The following is a 6,156-nucleotide window of genomic DNA, read 5'->3' on the forward strand; positions in this document are numbered from 1 at the left end:
AACTAAACAAAAAACAAAAAAACAACAACAAAAAACAAACAAACAAAAAATTAAATGTAATATCGTCTACATGTTAAGTGTTTCTGCCTTCCAGGGACGCTATATAAAGCGCCTTGAGCCGGTTTAATGTGAAATTACGCTATAGAAATACTTGAGCTTTTTGCAATTAAAAAAAAAAATCTTTCCCAGATTTCCGGTGGCCCCCATTCCCATTTCCATTCCCATTTCCATTTCCATTTTGACATTGCAATGGCTTGCAGCAATTAAATCTGAGCCACCTCGTTTTTCCACAGAGATGATCATTTTACAAGGGCTGCAGTGCGAACCCTGGAGAAAAATGGCCTTTGTGTCAATGGCTAAGCAGCACCAATTTATGATAAACCTCTGTCAAAAGTGACGTTTGAAGCGTCTTGAGTGAGTCTTCATGTGGCCATTTTGGTCCTTATCGACGAGCGCGAGATAGATTTTATTGGTGCTAAATATAGCGTCATGAATGGAACGAATATTTATTGTCCTCTCACGGAGGAATTATATCTATCATCTACTTGTACTTTCTTTCGCTGAATGACTGTCGGGAGGGAGGGAGGGAGAGAGGAGGGAGCGATAAAGTAGAGTAATAGAGAAGGGGAGGGGGGGGGGGTTGTGGATGAGAGACAAAGAGAGGAAGGGATAAAGAAAGGGAAGTAAAAAGGGAAGAGGATTAGGGAGGGGGGCAATGAGAGAAATAAATACATAAATGAAATAAGAGAGAGAGAGAGAGAGAGAGAGAGAGAGAGAGAGAGAGAGAGAGAGAGAGAGAGAGAAAGAGGAAGAGAGAGAGAAAGAGAGGGGAAGAGAGAGAGAGAGAGAGAGAGAGAGAGGGGGAGAGAGAGGGAGAAGGATAAAGAGACTAAATGAGAAAGGAGGCATAATGAAGTGTTGTCGGGGGGGGGGGGAGGGGGTGTGAAGGCGGGAGAGAATGAAAAAGAGATCTAAGGGGAAATACAATGATATAAAGAAGAGAGAGGTGGAGAGTAGAGAGAGAGAAAGAAAGAAAAATAAGAGAGAGAGAGAGAGAGAGAGAGACAGAGAGAGAGAGAGAGAGAGAGAAAGAAAGAGAGAGAGATAGATAGGTATATAAAAGAGAGAGTTCGAAGAGGAGAGAAAGACAGAAAGAGAGAGAGAGAGAGAGAGAGAGAGACAGACAGAGAGAGACAGAGAGAGATAGATAGATAGATAGATAGATAGATAGATAGATATAAAGAAGAGAACTTTCGGAGAGTAGAGAAAGACAGAAAGAAAGAGAGAGAGAGAGAGAGGGAGAGAGAGAGAGAGGGGAGAGAGAGAGAGAGAGAGAAAACAAGGGAAAAAAGAGAAGGTAAGAGGGAATGCAAATGCAATTGAAGAAATTGATATAAAATGGAACATATTCAAAGACAGCATAAAATTCGGTAATAAGGATATTCCAAAAAAGGAGAAAAGAACAAGAAAGCAATGGATGACACCAGAAATTTTGGATCTCATGTCAGAACGTAAACAAATGAAGAACAAACCAGAGTATGAAGCGCTGAATAAGAAAATCCAACACAAATGTCGCATAGCAAAAGAAAATTGGCTTAACCACAAATGCAGGATGATCGAAATATTTGGCCTAGATGGAAAAGCAGCTCACGAGGAAATAAGACAAATTTCGGGCAAAAAACGCACCACTAACAACAATAACTGTATTAAAGACAAGAATGGTAAAATATTATTTGAGAAAGAGGATATAAAGGAAAGATGGTGTCAATACATTGGCGAGTTATTTGATGATGACAGGCCCCAAATACCTTTGCCAAGCAACACTGAAGGTCCTCCAATACCCGCATGTGAGATAGAAAATGCATTGAAAAATATGAAAGATGGCAAGGCTGAGGGTGAAGATGGCATTGTAACAGAAATGCTAAAAATTTTGAAAGAATTCTCAATTGTGAAACTAACAGATCTCTTTAATAGTATTTACAATACAGGCTATATTCCAGACGAACTTGCCAAATCGGTTTACATCACCCTACCGAAAAAACCAAAGGCGACAACTTGCAGTGATTTCCGCACAATAAGTCTGATGCCCCATGTAACTAAATTATTATTGAAGATCATCCTAGAAAGAATCAGGTCTGCCATCGATAATGAAGTTGGCGATGTACAGTTTGGCTTTAGAAAAAATAATGGGACAAGAGAAGCAATTTTCTGTTTAAATAATATAACACAAAAATACCTTGATCATCAAAAAGAAATCTATGCATGCTTTATCGATTACGCAAAAGCATTTGATAGGGTACAGCATGGAGAATTAATGACATGTCTGGAAAAGGCAGGCATTGATGGCAAAAGTATACGGTTAATCACAAATCTATATTGGCATCAAAAAGCAGCCATCAGGATTCAGGGCGATCTGTCACCTTTCACGCCAATTAAAAGAGGAGTTCGTCAAGGATGTATCCTCTCTCCATATCTATTTAACTTGTACACAGAGTTTATCTTCCGTAAAACCGAGCACATTCCAGGTATTGTTATTGGAGGTAGGAGGATAAATAATCTGAGATATGCAGATGATACAGTATTGTTGGCATCGAACGAGACAAATCTACAGATCCTTGCAAATCAAATAAACCTGAACAGTACAGCAAAGGGTCTAGAGATGAATGTTCAAAAGACAAAGGTAATGGTCATGTCAAAGAAGCCTGAAAAAAGCGCAAAAGTCCAAATTAATAATCAAAACATCGAACAAGTAGATTCTTTTAAATATCTTGGACAGACAATGACCAACAACGGAAAGAATGAGCTGGAAGTGAAAAACAGGATTGCTATAGCTAAGTCGAGGTTCAGTCAACTGAATAACATTTTAACTTCGCAACAAACGCAGATGAAAACGAGAATAAGAATACTCAAATGTTATGTCCACTCAACACTTCTCTACGGCTCAGAAACATGGACCTTGAACAAACAAATAGAGAAAAGAATTGAGGCCTTTGAAATGTGGACTTTCCGTCGCCTTGGAAAAATCAGTTGGAAAGAAAAGAAAACAAATCAAGAAGTCTGTGACATCCTTGATATCAGACCGACCCTAATGAAAGTAATAAAAACAAGAAAACTTAAGTATTTTGGACACCTAAGACGCCATCAAACTGTCAACAAGGACATTCTTGAGGGTAGAGTTGAGGGGAAAAGAGGAAGAGGCAGGCCAGCAAGAACTTGGATAGATGATGTGAGGACATGGACAGGATTGTCGGCAGCCGAATGCAGTCAGCAAGCTGTCAACAGGGAAGATTGGCGTGTCATTTCAAGTCGACCTCAACCCATGAGATGACACTGGAAGAAGAAGAAGAGGGAAGGAGAAAAAACCTTTGTCTCTTTTTATTACTTCTTCTTCACTGCCGCTCTCTAAAAGAACGTTTCCTTACTCGACTCATGTCTGAATGAGTACCTGGCTATAAGCAGTGGCCGATACTTTGTGGGCGTTATTATAAAAAGGACGTCTAATAAGCGACTGGTACTGTATGAAATGGAAATAGGGTTTAATATGGCCTGCTGGGGGATTGAAATGAAACGATGTGAAGCCCATTGAATAACATGGAAATTAGAACACGTGGAAACGTGCCATCTAGATGGAATGAAGTTCACGTCGCTCAGGTCTTTGTCATTATAATTTGCCATCCGCGTTTATGAGTAATTCCTACTAAACTGTATCAACCAGATTATAAAAAATTCATGGTTATACATGGTTTTCTGTGTTGGTCCGTTATACTTCCGGATGGCAATGTTGTGAGTTTCTTAACAAAGGGTATACTATCAATAGATTGAAATGCTATTAGCGGAAGAGTAGCGTCCCTTGATTGGACGTCACCCATAGTCTGTGACGTCACCGGCGGAAAAGTTATTAGAGAGAGAACGTCATGTTGGTTGTGCGCATGCGTCTCTCGTCCTCGCTTCCAACTCGGTAACTTCCGGGACACGATGCAAGGACCGTACCGCTGAGCCACGCTGCCTCACACCTTATACCACTGAGCCACGCTGCCCCACACCTTGTGCCGCTGAGCCACACTGCCCCACACCTTGTGCCGCTGAGCCACGCTGCCTCACACCTTGTGCCGCTGAGCCACACTGCCCCACACCTTGTACCGCTGAGCCACGCTGCCTCACACCTTGTGTAATGGATCTTCTGGTTTCAGAGTGATGGCATATTATAAAATGCTGGTCGTCAATAAAGATCACCCATCCTCGCTGTTTTACGCCCCAGGCTCATAAAAACCTGCCAAAACAACCTGGACGTTATACTGACCATCTAAAAGTTTTTAAAGTCTTTTAGGTTTTTAACGATACGTTTTTACCGACCAAATAGCCATTTTACATCTGAGTACAGTGAGAGGATGTGAGCCTATTCAAATTCCAAGGAACGGACTCAACTTTGCGTCGCCTACAGATGGACTCGAAACAGGAACCTAATGGCCTGATGGATACGGTCATACCCAATGACCCTTAAGTCAAACGATTATCAGAGTTATCATGACCTGTGTTTTGAGTGCTTTTGTTATAAATATTAGTATTAGCTCTAATAAGCTCAATGACTGACTTGATAACAAATAAACAATTGAAATATGACACATCCTCATTGAGTGTTAATTTGCATAATGGTCTCCTTGCCAAATAGATGACAAATGACGTAAGCACTCCTATTATTATTTTTGGACAACGTCTCTTTGTTTCTGTGGGGTTGTTTGTTTGTTTGTTTTTAACACAAAGCTGTATTTGAGTCTGTGCTGAAAGGATAATGCAAGCTGTATTCAAATGGAGTACAAAGTTTTTTCAATATTAAAAAACAAAACAAACCTTGAGAATTTATATAGAGCTGTATTCACTAAACGTGCTCACAGTGATATGTAAGTAGTCCCAAGTCAACAGCAACACTTAACACGTTGAGACATGACGCCTATTTGGCCACATTATAATTTTTTTTTGACAGAGACAACGCGGTAAACGGCTAGGTACTCATTTTACACGTAAGTACGGTGAGAGAATGTGACTAAAGAGTCTTTTCCAAGGACTCAACTATGCACCGCTCAGAGCGGGACACGAACAAGGAACTTTTCAATCTTAAAGTGAGTGACAATCCGGCTGGCGGATGTTGTGAGTATTTTAATTAAAGTCATGACATCAATATTTCGTCATGTTTGGAGTTCAACCAAAGATCATGACCCATGGCCCCGTTTATCATATGACAGACCTGATGACTAAAAACGATATAATTGGCGTCTGTTCACAACCATCGTCACGTCACGACAGTCCAAATGGCTCAATAGCTTGAGCACTTGACTCATAACCAAAGGCGCCGATTTCAATTCCGGGTTCAGCCGCGTTTTGTCCGACCCCATTACTATTACTATTGCTATTGTTATTTGATATAGCGCCGGTATCCACACATTGTGCTCAGAGGCGATTTACAATAGTTTTTTTGGTATCACGCAAGTTCATTCCTTCGACTACAACATTCACACAAACACACACACACACACACACACACACACACACACACACACACACACACACACACACACACACATATCTTGTTCAAATGTCACAAAGAATCACGATAAGCAGAATAACAAAGACTAATTTTTAGATGCCGTTTGAAGACCTTCACACCGTCGGGTTTTTGGTGGAAAAGAATTCCATACAATGGATTTCAACAGTCGTGACATAACTTCCCTCGTAATGACGCATCGTAACTTAGTAACTGGTTCTAAACTATTGGAACAATGGCGGACGCCCTTATGAAATACTTCTCCGACAACCATAAGAGTGTATCCAGAGCAGAAAAACATTATAAATCTGATCATATTTTGACTTTTATACATTCTGATCATGTGAAAAATTTCTAGCTAGCGTGAAGATTTAAAAAAGTACCGATTTTCTTTGTTAAGAACCAAGCTGCTCGTTGCTGGGCGGACGTGACATCAAACTATTGAATCCAATTGGAGCCGAAAATCCAAAACCACGCTCAGCAAACTTTGTTCTTGGGATGTTTTATCTTCATTAGCAAAGAGCTGGCAGACCTTTGACTCATTGCCTCAAATTGCGGCTATGTGGTCTTGTGGTACGACACTCGCTTTCGGATCGGAAGGTCCTGGTTTCGAGCCT

The sequence above is a fragment of the Berghia stephanieae genome, chromosome 6, assembly GCF_034508935.2.
Source record: "Berghia stephanieae isolate SIO BIC M18660-M18661 chromosome 6, UCSD_Bste_1.3, whole genome shotgun sequence".
Lineage (NCBI taxonomy): Eukaryota > Metazoa > Mollusca > Gastropoda > Nudibranchia > Aeolidiidae > Berghia > Berghia stephanieae.